Here is a 15,016-nt window from a genome sequence, read left to right on the forward strand (position 1 = left end):
CATTCTTGATAATTATCAGGGGAAGTAATTTTGCAGAAAAACTTTCCGTCCAATTTTGCATCTATTTTTTTTTTTTTAATATTCATATTTGAGTCTAGCTCGCTAGCGTTTAGAACTGTCATTCTACAATTTCGTCGTTACTGATCACTAATGTGGTTAACAATGTATATTTTGTCTCGACTCTCAGCCACTTTCGGAGGGGTGGGAGGATGCAAAATTATTGAATGAAATAGCCAAAGGAAATCTTTGTCATGCTTATATATTGTTTAAAGTTTTTCATATAGCATTCGATAACCACCCAATATTTGTAGTATGTACTCTATGAGAATGTAAATGCTTATAAAATATTGAATTGAAAATATATTTTATCAGTTTTCCAGATCGCTTACGCGTTGAAAAATATATACTTGGATGATTTTATTGAAATGTATGGGATCTGTTACGATTTCAATTGATTTGGTGCGTGCCAGCACATAGACCTTGTCCCAAACTGTTTACAGCTACCTGAGACATTTTACGCGTTCTTGATGAGGTAAACTTTCAGAATTGTTCGTTTAAATGAGACGATTGTTTCGAAAATATTAAAGATATCACCAATACGAGGGAAAAGGAAGCGGAGATGTTTGAAACTGTAGACAGAAAGGTTGATATAAATATTAATTCTTCCATTTTGCCATTTCAAGTCAGGGAATTGTATGGACTGTTGAATTTGCATCTAGTAAGGGTTGTAAGTTGATTATAATGCTGATGACGGTGACTGTGATGTTGATAAAGTAAACTAGAAGAAGACCAGGAGAAGATGATGATATTCGGGGTTGCTACTACAATCAGCGACGCCGTAGATAAAGAAGACGAAGAAAATGATGGGGTGATTGTAATTATGATGTCCATGTCGAAGAAGAGGATGCAAAGAAAGTAGAAGGGTGAGATGGACGAATAAGAAAATGATTGGTCACAAACGTATTTGTGTCATATCGTACCGTCTGAGCAGTTCTTTCCACGCCACCCTTTCTGGCAGTCGCATGAGTATGAACCAACTGTATCTGTGCAGTCTCCATGCTGACAATGGGTATATTCACATTCATTAATATCTAAAATGGAATGCATGCATAGGATTACTAAATGTGGAAATCTAAAGAGAGAAAATTAATCATACTGAAAAAGTAGAAAGTCATGTTCCACAATTAACAGAAAGGACCTTTGTGATGCAACATTTATGACATTTGTAAGTACGGAAGACGGAGGTTAATTTACATGATATTCGGACCTATGTTCTTAACTTAGCTATAACACACAAGGAACAAACGTCAGAGAAAATGTGGGACAACATTATTTCATTAACATTCAGTAAGTACTTAATATTTATTCAATGTCTGCAAAGAAAGGAAACTAAATATATAACTGACAGCCTATGGCTCTTTAACCAGCCACAGAATTTGAAATAAATGGTACGTACACAAGGATCGAATTTCAAAACCGAGCACATTGTCACGGACAGGAAAAATTAGGAACAAACATTTTAAACTTCAATTCGGTCTAAGGTGATTTCTTAGCCCTAATAATACTTATAAAACCTAATATGATGCGAAAGAAATCATTCATTTAAAACAAATTTATGTCCAAATATGATGTAGAAAAGCGATTTAATGTATTTATCTGGATACCTTTTCTGCTAATTATTTAATAAAATGGAACATGTCAATAGAAAAAGGCACGAGACGAATAGGAAATAATTCAGTGTTTCCCTCCAAACCATTGGAATATTTGCAAACGGTAAGAGCCATCAAAGGTACTGGCGGTGCCACAATTTGTTAAGACAATGTCACCATCAGATAGTCATTAGAAGTGTTTGTGCATTATGGCAAAACAAGAACACATGCAGGCTGGAAGAACTTTTCAGGAACCACTACTAGATAACTTAGTTATGGTAGCTCAGAGGTCAGCATGCGCGGCTCGCTGCCAGGAATATGCGGGTTCCATCCTCATTTAAACGAGCCCTCGTCGTGAGAAATCACTGAATTGTATGAATCAATTGATTCTGTTATTACTAAAAACTGTAGATGATGATGATGACAAGTACCTTTCAAATAATTAATGGAAAGACCGAGAATCAAGTTTTCCTAATAGCAATAATTTTATACCACACTAATCTTCGGCCTATAAATGAGCAAACTCTGGCAGAAATTTCTTAAACATAACAACTGAGTATAATTCACATCTTCACGTAACCTCGAGAAGGGTGATCGAAATTTCAAACCAGATTGATGCAAAATATACCCATAAGTCTCACAAAAATTGTAGAGTACAATTTTCAAAGTCACGTAATGATGATAGTTTCTACCAAATTACGACTTTATGATCCCGTGTCGCCAGGTGCCTCAATCGAGCAAAACAATCGAAATAATTTTATTAAAATATATGAATAACTTTAAATAGTTCCAGCAACCTTTAGAACAATGCAAAACAACAAGCGAAAATTGAGAAACAAATTCTGCAAGCAAAAATATACGATACGCAGTGGCCATAACTTTTTATCAAAGTTAAACGCTAGGTCGTAGATCCGTGGGCTTGCAGGTAAATAAATCTTTCTAAATTATCCCAAAAATATTTCATTGCGAAGTTGGCGAAAGAACGATCGTCATAAAACTGATGTATTCTCGCAACCAGGCATATAGGAAGGAAAATTTCGCAACGATCTTTTCAAATACATACGTTTGGAATGTCTTTAGTAACGACAATTGTCATTTTTCCATTTCTATGTTAAATGACAAATAAATCATGTTTATTCGACATTATTATCATTGACATAGACCTAATTTTCAAAACAGTACTTGTAATTTTAATGTAGATATCACTGACAAACGAATTATGACCAAAAACTTGAGAGATAAGTCATGGCAATCAACAATATGTTTGGTATAGAATCAGCGTATAAAACTGACTGATACTGCTAAATCACAACATATAACTATCCGGAATTGTCATTCAAATAGCAAATCAATATATATATATATATATATATATATATATATATATATATATATATATATATATATATATATTGTTACGTAAGTTTCAAACGTTTCTCCGTCAGTGAGGGTTTGAACTACTTGAATATTCTCATGCTTTTGTGATGTTTGTAAGTTTGACAAATTTGAATTCAAGGTCGAGCCTTATTCACGAGAGTAGAATGTTCTGGAAGAGAACGTGTGGGCACCAATCTCGCCATATATATATATATATATATATATATATATATATATATATATATATATATATATATATATATATATATATATATATATGCGCGCGTGTGTGTGTGTGTGTGTATGTATGTGGAAGCTTTGCCTTACCATCTGAGCAGTTCTTTCCTGTCCAGCCAAGAGGGCAGTAGCGAATGTACGTGCCGTATACATTTGTGCAATTGCCACCATTTTCACATGGATATAAGTCACATTCGTTGATGTCTATAATTTGAATAAAAAGGCTGTGATTGGTACAATTAATTTGTTTCATGAAAGACTGGTATGGAAACCTTGTGAAGAAACACTATGAATTCAAATGGATAAAGTAAAACAAATCAACCACCCAACTTCAAAACGTTAATTATAGTTCTGATAAAACTGGCACTATTTATATTCTGTCTTTCTGAAACGACATGTCTAGACGTAAATAAAACTTATTTATATCCGTATTTGCGAAAATTTAATTCATTTAATTTTCACTACAAACACTATAATTGAAATTAGCACCAATCAATATTGTCTTTTTAGCTTAAGCTGTCGCAGAGATGACACTATACTTTTCGTTGGTTTCTGTGTTTGTTTGAAGATCGTATGTTTCCATCTTGAGATAAGGTTAGGATTATTCGTAGTTCAACGTACCTTCTGTGCAGTTTTTCCCATTAATACCTTCTGCACAGAGACAGACATATGAGCCAGTTATATTCGTACAATTGCCGCCATTTTTACAAGGAAAAATATCGCACTCGTTGACATCTGCAAGGACATTGAAGCTATCTTGTTCATGCAGGATGGCACAAACTTTATATACATATATATATATATATATATATATATATATATATACACACACACACACACACACACACACACAAGAAGTTTCTCTTTAATGAGAACAAATATTATACAATCCCTGTAACCTATTATAATCTAGAAATAACTGAAAAAATATTTAAACAAAGGATTCCAAATAACAATGATATATAATGTAGACGTTTCACTAATAGTTTCAGTTAAGGTATATTTAATCCATTCGCTTCTAAATTTTAGTCCCAATCAATATTTGTATTTCCAGGTCACCTTAAACACAGGCAGACATAAAATATCGTCGGTAGATCGTACGAGGTGTTTTAGTCGTCCTGGAGGTGGGGGTCGGGTAAGATAAATTAAGACTATAATAATTATTGCTTATTAAAAAGATTAGTTAATCAAAAAGAACACAGAGGCATACACATCAAATGAAGTGAATATTCTCAAAATATACTGATGATGTCACCTACCTTACAAACACTTCATGGAAACACCATAATTCTTGTTTTGCAAATTGCATTTATTATATACCGTTCTAACCCTTGGACTAGAATGAGTTAAGTAAGGTTTTTTTTTTCACTGGATACTAGGGCTCTTGGCTTAGAATAAGTTTCTTTTATTTACTGCATTTAAATACAAACATGATTAGAATAACATTTAGGGTCGGAAAACAACAGAAAATACATAGGTTTTCATCATTAGCAGAGAGAGAGAGAGAGAGAGAGAGAGAGAGAGAGAGAGAGAGAGAGAGTTGTCATGTCATTTATATAAAATTGTTAAAAATGTAGCGCGTATGAAGTTTAGAACTGTATACGTACTATCGGAACAATTCCTTCCGGTCCATCCGTCTGTACAGTCGCACATATAGGAGTCTATGGTATTCGTACAGCTACCCCCGTTAAGGCAAGGCAATCTGCCACATTCACCGATTACTGAAATAAATAAGTAACCATTTCATCATGCAAACACCAAAACCTAAATCCATAAATAATATTATATGGCAAATCTTTACGTTTGAATTGCATTCCAGTAATCATCGAAACTTTTGAATACACGCAGGTCTAACAATAGAAGTTGTGTCATTGCCCCTCACCGCCATTACTGTGGTTTACATATACTTACGAGAACAGACTATTTGCATTACCTCCTTTGTGAAAAGTAGTTTCAAATTTTTCTTTTGACTGTCGATGGGGGAACTTTCTAATTCATCCAATAAATAAAACTAGTATTTCATTTAAATTGGTAATTATCTGAAGGAAGCTTGTTACAATAATTTAAAATAAACTTAATATATAGTTTGATTATTATAGCAGACGTAACAGGAAACTCACGCAGTTTAATTTAAATTTAAGAAAAGTTAAACTGAAAATGTAGCGATAATTATTTCGTCATCATTTTTTCATTTTCAAACGATTTGCTTGTCGATTGTCATAGTGTTGACTGTAAGTATGGTTGTTGGGACTTAACATGTAAAGCAGCATGCAAATATCGATTTACCTGATAGACAGTTACTATTACTTTTCGATTGCCAAATGCTTATGGCGGCTTTGTCAATCTTTTTCTGAACAGAGACATGGACGTTGAACATTCTATAAAACCCACTTTACAGTTATGCTTAATTTAAAACCTTGGGTTATACGTTTGTTATTAGTAAGTAAATACAGTAAATACGAGGTACAAATCATTGCTATATAACCTAGAGTAGCTACAGTTGGGTCAATTATTCTAGATTAATGTAGTCGAAACTAAATTGATGTTTAATTATAGGAATTCCAGAGGTCTACCAGCTATGATCTGGAATTTCTCGTCTTATAAAATGTAACACGTTCCTTTTGGACAGTAATTACTCGTAAAGATATGATCCCTGAAGTCAGTCAAAGGCAGTGATAGAGTTGCGGATGGATAAGATAAATAATGACACATAATTTTCGTTATGGAAATAAAGTATATCCAAATTTAACCATGACAATCTAGCTGTATCATTTGACTCTCTCAATGATAATTCATTATACTGTTCTCATTCATAAACGAATATAACATTATAAAATCATTCATATATATATATATATATATATATATATATATATATATATATATATATATATATACAGTAATACCTCGTGCATTCGCGTTTCTGGATTCGCGAATTCACGGATTCGCGAAATTTTCATTGGTACCCTCTACGTACATGTTTTCTTTATTTTATTGAATTGTACCGTCGTTATATGACTTCTGTGACATATGAAGTTTACCTAGTTTACCTTCCTGACAATGACAAAGAAAACGTCAGTCATGAAGTTTACAGTCCCATTCGTTACTTGGTTTTACCTTACTGTGAGTGCAAAAGAAAACGGCAGTCAAGGAATTAGTATAGGGGTAATATTAGTATACATGTACCGTACTGTAAATGCGCTAGTGTGGCAAATACCCATTAGGCGATACTGTACTCTATTTATACGTCAACCATTTATTTCTCTTTTTAAGGGTACTGTATTAAGCTAACTTTTAAATGAAATTAAAGTGCGTTGGGAGCATGATTTGGGTCATATTTAGGGTTTAAACCCTAGAAATAAGCATTTATTAGCATTTTTAGTAACTCGTACCAAACATTCGCAATTCCTCCTGATCCGTGACTGGTTCTGGAAGCTAACCTCGCGAATGTTCGAGGTAATACTATATATATATATATATATATATATATATATATATATATATATATATATATATATATCACGGACTAGTATATTTTTATCATCGCGCTTTTATGTGATGCTAAACTATACAGTCATTCATCCTATTAGAAATGGCTTAAGAACAGTTTGCAAAAGATGTTAAAATTAAGTCTAAAGTCAATTTGTCCTGACGAAGGTTGATTCAAAAACCACGTCATGAAATCTATCGCAAGAATCCTCCACTATATACATACTGACTGTCGTACTTATTAAATGACTGGTCTATACTATTAATGTATGTTTTATTATGCTTAACGAAAGTATTAAATCATGAATCGATAACTCAAAGCTATGGAATAAAATGTGAAATATTACGCAACCCGTTGACAGCAGACCATTTTATGGATTTGTCTGATATATTTCATGAGATATTGAAATATATCACTGGGAAAAATTTATCACATTCACATCCCCAGTGGTGATATCACTTTTGGAAGTACTTTCTTTTCGTAAATATATATATATATATATATATATATATATATATATATATATATATATATATATAGAAATATATATATATATATATATATATATATATATATATATATATATATATATATATATATATATATATATATATATATATATATATATATATATATATATACCTTATGTATGCAATTCAACTTTATATTTTCCATTCTAAGGCCTGTTTCATGTTCTTTTCCTTCTTCTGGTCCTTTCTCTCTCTCTCTCTCTCTCTCTCTCTCTCTCTCTCTCGCACTCTCTCTCTATATCAGGATCAGCAGATCGTAATATAACAAGACTGTAATTTATATGTGTGTAACCGCCCAGGGTAATACGTTATGCCAAAAACAAGCCAAAAAAAGAGTTTTTCACATAAACGGTGCAAATTATCGGCGACCGCCTTCACATGACCAGTTTATATTCGATATTGAGTATTGAGTGACACTCGTACAGTACCTGTTACATTCGACGACAAAAGATGTTTATGGGAAATAATTCTTGATTAATAATAGCAATAGCATTGTTTAAATGGAGATTCTGAATCTCGTCACAATTATAACATATTTGAAAACAATGGAAAAATGGGGATAGGTAAGCGTCGATTGAAAGTAAAATTTAATGAGAATCGAAATGTGGGTGTATCGTCTGTAACCAAGCCGGACTACATACTTGCCAAGGCCAGAAAATTCACGTTTGAATGCAGACATGATTTTTTTTTTTTAATAAACCAATTCAATTTAGGTTAAAGATGTTGCGTCCTGTAGTCTGTGGGATACGACCACTGCGTATTCAAATTTCAATGCCTCCACACTAACAATGTTCACAATAATTCGCGCGAGCCATGTTGTTATGAAAATAAAACTCTCTTTGTGACAATATATTTTCACTACAGGAGTGAAACGTTTCTTTATATCCCATCACGAAATGAAGATATTCTTATCATAACAATGTTTTTGTGAATCAAAACCAAAATTTTGAGCAGAAAAGGTGTGACCGACAGAAATTTTGTTTTTGAATGACACATTTGTATGTGAAATATAAAAATATATGGCAATACATAACCAGTTTGACATCTGACCCCTTCAAATTAATGAGGGCACGTGCAAGTATATCCACTTGCAGTGGTCACACAGGTTGCGCCATTCTGACAAGGGCTACTCGCACAGACTTTAATATCTATAATGGAAATAAAATGCAGAAAATATTAAGTTTAATAAGCAATGCTTAGCAAGTGGTTGATTTTGCCAAAGTTCCTTGTGTTTATTATCATTGAATTAATCTTCGTTTTATACAAACATCCCGATAAACTGTGTATGCCTATGTCAAAATTGGGGAAATAGTTATATGCAATTTTGTTGAACAAAGCAAATGCCAGATAAACAATTCTTAACTTTGGTGAATGAAACATATATGAAGATCTCACAAGGAAGTACCGCTTTTAATCTTCTTCTTCTTCTTCTTCTTCTTCTTCTTCTTCTTATTATTATTATTATTATTATTATTATTTATGTTTATTATTCATGTTTGTTATTATTATTATTATTATTATTATTATCTTGCTTTTGTAGGAATAAACGTAGAGACGTTGTCTTACCTTCAAGCAATTTATATTAGAGGCGTATACACGATTCCTCAAACGAAAAGGTTCATAATTTCATTTATAGATGGAAATGGAAATCTGTTTAACAGTTCTAAATTGTTCCAGAAAATCACTCTTTCTTTTTTTGCCAGCTACAGGTTTCATAATTGATTAAGTGAGTGCCCGTGTTTTCTCTTCCCACCGACAGAACATTAACTGTGTGTGAAACTAACATTCATGTGTGATTTTTTCCACACAAATCATCAAGTTACTTACATTTGTGGACTATTTAATTACCTTGGCATGTCTTGGAGACTGCAGAATTGACAATGGCGGCAAGTTTTGCTGGCTGGTCGACATGTAGAAAATAGGATGTGTCTGAAGCGACCTGTTGAAGATGGACAGTTGGTGCTCCTAGCCCTATGCCTACAGAACTAAGGTTTAATATGTTCCTTAGTAAATGTTTCTGTAATAATTCTGTTACTAGCGATTATCATTTGAATTTTATATATGTGATAGCAGTACACGATGATACAACAATTCAAGGAATACACATGCAGTGTAAGTAATACTATTTATGGGTTTCTACATGTTTCTTTCTTGCTTTTAATATCACCGCTATCTATATAGCTGATAGTGTGAAATATACATTAGGATAAATACATGAATGGCGTGGAACACAGAAACGGATTCATCACAAATTAATTCGAATAAAAAATTTAGTGAACATGAAAACTTGCGTAAGATTGTAGCGACTCTACAGGATGCAGATTTACTTACTGTATCCTTTTTATTTCCCAAAGCACACCAATTTCCAAGTTTTAAATACATTTTTGCACATATCAATTAAACGATAAATAAGCAACTAACAGATTAGTTCCGCTTTCTCAAAGCCCATTTCGATCAGGTCATTTCAAAACACTACTTTGTTGTTAATGCAGATAAGTAACTTTGCGTGCATTGACTCAAGGTTAGATGATTTCAGGTCAAGCCAGAACTGTAATCCAGTTCGTTTTACCTACCAATCACCTGAAATGTGGTTTTGCTTTTATATTTATAAACGATGCGAAAAAATAAATCTGGGGTTGCAATTTATCTGTACATACTGCTGGCACAAATATTAGTATAATTCCATTTTCCGTAAGTGAAATATCAGCCTTTCTAGGATAGTTCAGCTGGGGTGGCAGTAGTAGCCCTGATTTCGTTATAGCAAGCAAAGTGTTATTTGGCTTTTATCATCCGAGCGTGATATGGTCACCTGATGAGACTTCATCATTTCCATTGTCTTCTCACCGATTGCCAAAAGCTAACATCAGGTCTGATTCCACGATTGCTTCATATCACAGGTAGCACTTTCTTCAGAAACTCTAGTGGTTAGAGCAGGCAAGTCGATTGGTACCGTTTACCCGCGGACCTGGGTTCCTTATTGCAATAGTTCATGTGATACTTGAACAAATATGTTTCCAGCACAATGTTTTAAAATAAATTAAATGGATATGCAGTTTCTTAAGTTATTCTTTAATTCTCCTATCTAAGTGATACCAAAATTAGTTTAGATATTCCAATTCAACATTAGAAATCCAAAATATTTGATAATAATCATACATTTTGCTATCGTATGATAAGGATTTGACTTGCATAAAATACGTACCGATAACATATAATCTGAGAGACGGGTGTGATGATTTAAGGATTCTGGCGGTTGCCAAGGTCGCTGTTTCATTTCTGGAACCTCCATCCGTCAGAAGAACAACGTATATAACAGCATTAGATCTTGCGGTTCGGTCAAGAACGTCCTTTGCCAGCTGTAGACCAACATCAATGTAATCGATACCGCCAACCTGATATTTTATGCTTTGAACAGCAGATATGATGCTAGCTTTATCTGAATATCGAATAAGGTCAAATTCAATTGTAGCTCTTAATGTATTGTGTCCAAATTGGACAACACCAATATGGAAAGCATCTCGGCCATTTATCACCAAATCTGTGAACCCTTTAACAAAGTCAAGTTCATTCTGAAATCCCGCGTTTCCTGTGCTTCCCGTTGAATCGAGTACAAATATTACATCTACAGGATCCACCGTACACGTCCCTGTAATAAGACAAAAGTAATATAAAGACAGTTGCATTTTCATGATACGTCTTGTTAGGCATAACTTAGTTATCTAGTTTTATTATAAGGTATTAGGAAAGAGCGTTAAATCTTTTAACAAAGTAATGAATTAATGCACATAAATTATTTTGTTATTTGCGGATCGTGTTGACAGTGGAATGTGTCTTACCATATCTCGTCTGGAAGATTTTCGCTCGAAAGATAGAACCTAGATTTATCCATTTGGTGCAACAACCTTTGATTTTTAATTTCCTTTTGATTTGATTTGCTGGGAAATTGTACATCGATTTGAAAACTCAGAGCCAATACAATACATCGGATACAATGGTTGTATTTATTGCCTATCTAATTAAACATCTTTATCTTCCGGTCTCAAGTTTATCTCATGGCCAATACTTTTCATTACAAGCATTTTAAATAATTATAGGTTACTGCATTCGTATGGGAAAATATGAACGAGTTTTGGGATGGAATACTGCACGAACTTGTTAGTGCAGTATATCCTTCCGACAAAACGAGTTCATATTTTCCCATACAAATGCGGTAACCTTTTTATTATATGCTTATTATTTTTTATTCTACCTAAGGTCTAATTATATAAACAAAATACACTACAAGAAACAACGTAAATGAATGAATGCCGTATTCCAAACTAAATACACAAGCGCAGATTTGTCATTACACAATGACATCATTATTAATGCGCACATAACTCCGCCCAAATAAATTTGAACTTAGTCGCGCGCTCGACATAACTTTCGAAAGAAAATGGCGTGTCTAGTTAAAATTGAAATTTGCAGTCATATTGTGAATGAATGCGCATTGCAACAACTTTTCCATTTGATTTGGAATGAACATATTTTGGTATTTTGTTTCGATTCGACGAAAGTTGTGATTTTGGACTGGATTCATCTGTGCAAATTATACATGAAGTACATCGGATTGAAGTGGCGCGGGAGAAGCGTCTTTACGTCTGCAAATGTGTTTCTGTTTCTGTCAATGAATGTTTGAAATCATAACGTGGGAAAAAGATGAAGTCTTTCAATTGCAATTATCAAAAAGACGCTATGGAATTTAATGCTTATTTCATTTTGAGTGCAGTAATTAGGAAGCATTTGCACTTATCATCGAAATTACAGCACAATTTCGAAATGTGTAATCCAGATTGAAAACCTATGACATGGCTCATGTAATTCGGATTTGCAGAATTAAGAAAAAACATTTTGAGGAAATTCAGGATGTAACACTGCAAGTATATTTTATTTTGCCATTCTTATCACCAGATAAAGAAGACAGTATATGCCTTGTCACTTGTATGTTATTTGTAAGGACCTAATCTTCCGTCTTTTATGTAATGTAGCTAGCCTAAATCCGTAACATTGTATCAACGCGGAATGTGCTAAAACAGCTGGGGTGTTTTTGCAGTCCACGAAACATGATTCAGTTCATTCAGAAATAAATTTAAACAACCAAAACGTAAAGAGGCTCTTACGCGAGTGTATATGATTTGTTTACAAATCAAAAGTGCTGGCGTCTGCGTCATTGTTTGTTTACAATAGAAAGTAGTTCCTTTATTCACGTGAATGCTATATGTGTAGTGTCGCGCGCGTTCAGTATCGGGGAATATTGAACGATTCTGACAATGTAAAGTTAACGGGGAAAAAAAATGAGCTTATAATAACTGTACTTATTACATGTGTTGATTATATATATGTGCCTAATAGAAAAAGACTAAATTAAGAAGACTTCACAGCAATCACTGTTGTTTAAAATTCGTCGTTTAGTATTCAGCTATAATTTTGCCTATAGAAGCTTTTTAAAAAAAATAACTGAATGATAAACAGTCAGAGTTATGACTGAGGAAACGGGATGTATGATCTCACTGAAAATATCGTAACAGAACTGAAAGTCAGTCATGATGAAAACAAGATATCTAATTATTTGTCTGTTAATAGTACAGTAGAATGATTCATGCGATATCACAAAAATGTTACGAATAACGTAAATCTTGTGATAAGCAAAGCGGTTCATATCTTCATTCCTTCGGCTGATTAAGCTGTGTCATTCACCAGAGTACAGAACATAATTTCAATTATTGATCGATTATTCAAGATAAAGATTTGCTGAATTTATTGCCTATTGAATTTATTCGTCTGTATGTCTGTTTATACATTTACTGTTTGTGAGTGTGATTTGGGTTTTTAACGTAGCTTTAACAATTTTTCAGTTATATCGCTACGATGTCTGCAGCGTGGCAGTTTATAGTGATGTCTAGCATGTAGCATGATGTTCCACCCAGTCACATTATCCTGACCCCAGGCCGACCAATCCTAACACTAACCTCTTAATGCTGAGCGCCAAGCGAGGAAGCTGTTAGTACCATTTTCATAAGTCTTTGGTATGACTCAGCCAGGGATCGAACCCACGACCTCTCGCATCCAAGGCGGTCGCTCTAACCACTAGGCTATACATTTACTTATATACCTACTGACGTGATATTATCATAACCAACAAAGCATTAACACTCAAAGAAAGAAAACATGAACGAAATAAAGGTACGAACATCATGAACCATTCTATCATGCATGGTTTAGAAGGGGTATATATATATATATATATATATATATATATATATATATATATATATATATATATATATATATATATATATATGTATGTATGTATGCATGTATGTATGTATGTATGTATGTACAGACAGAGAGACAGAGAAAGAATTATAAATATACACCTGACAGAACGGTCAGTGCTATCCTTGGATTCTATAAGAGAATGCTTGATAATAGTAGGCAGAATTAATATTTAATACAAATAATACTATCATACAAGTTAGATAAATTTTAATTCTTACTCTACGGAAATTCGAACCCAGGTCCGCGGGTAAACGGTACCAATCGACTTGCCTGCACACACAAGCCCACATTCCAAGGTATATTGGATTAGTTACAGAGAAGTAATTACTAGGTCGTCATGCAAGTGTGTCTGCTACACACGAGTGCATATAACACCATTTAAGTAGCATCATTTCTTGTTGATTTGTGCTAGTGATGATGGAATATAGGCTGCGTGTGCAGGCAAAGCGGTGGTTGCCATTTACTAAAAAGGTAGTTGGTAAGTTCAGAGACGAAAGCTCTTACAAACCAATCCAAGAATACATGGAACTTTGGACGACAATATACTCGGTTGTGTTTGTACCACACGCCTTTGACAATAAAAAGAGAACAAAAGGAGTTCCACGGGTTATTTTGCAAACGGATCTCATTCATAGATCTGGAATGTCTTCGCAAGCGAAGTGAATTCAGTCAGTGCAAAGATGATTAGATCAAAGAAACTTAACAGGGGTGTATACCGAGGCACCAAATTGAGTTTGTGACTCCTTGACACCAAGTCATGGATACTCCCTGATGGTATTACTAGTTACGCGTTTCGACAACACGCGAATTTTTTATTCATTAACGCGATATACATATGTAAACCGATTAAAATACACTTTGGTCGAGGTTCCATAATCCGAGTAACAACCTTCAATTCTTGTCGCAAAGATACCCTGATTCGTAGTTTTGTTGATTGTTCATCCACAATCACTAAATGATAACGCTTTGGTTGCCTTGGGCATCAAACCGATCTAAAATTGTACAAACATACATGAACCCTATTGATTCAGTAGCTCGACGTTGCACGCCTTCTAACTCCCCATATGCATATAAATACAGAACAAAATTATTTCCGAGTGGTTATAACGGTAGTGGTTATGAAATTATTTTATCTCTAATGGTGACAGTCATTTGTCGAATCCCATCAGTTGATGTTAATCTAATTAAACGTGTGGTTTCATTACGTATTGCACGAATGAGTAATAAAAGTCTCTTTATGCATTCGCGAGATCGCTGAGGCCTCGTTAACAATTATTACGCATACTGATCTCCAAAAAACCGTTGTACAAGTGTACGATTAAATGGTTGCACAATAGCTTGGTCACGATTGTTACGTGTTTAGGATCGAATAAACAGTATCACAAGAAGAGTGAAAACAACAAGCTTTGAAAAAT

Source organism: Sinohyriopsis cumingii, chromosome 12, assembly GCF_028554795.1.
Source record: "Sinohyriopsis cumingii isolate HCF-2022 chromosome 12, ASM2855479v2, whole genome shotgun sequence".
NCBI classification, from domain to species: Eukaryota; Metazoa; Mollusca; class Bivalvia; order Unionida; family Unionidae; genus Sinohyriopsis; species Sinohyriopsis cumingii.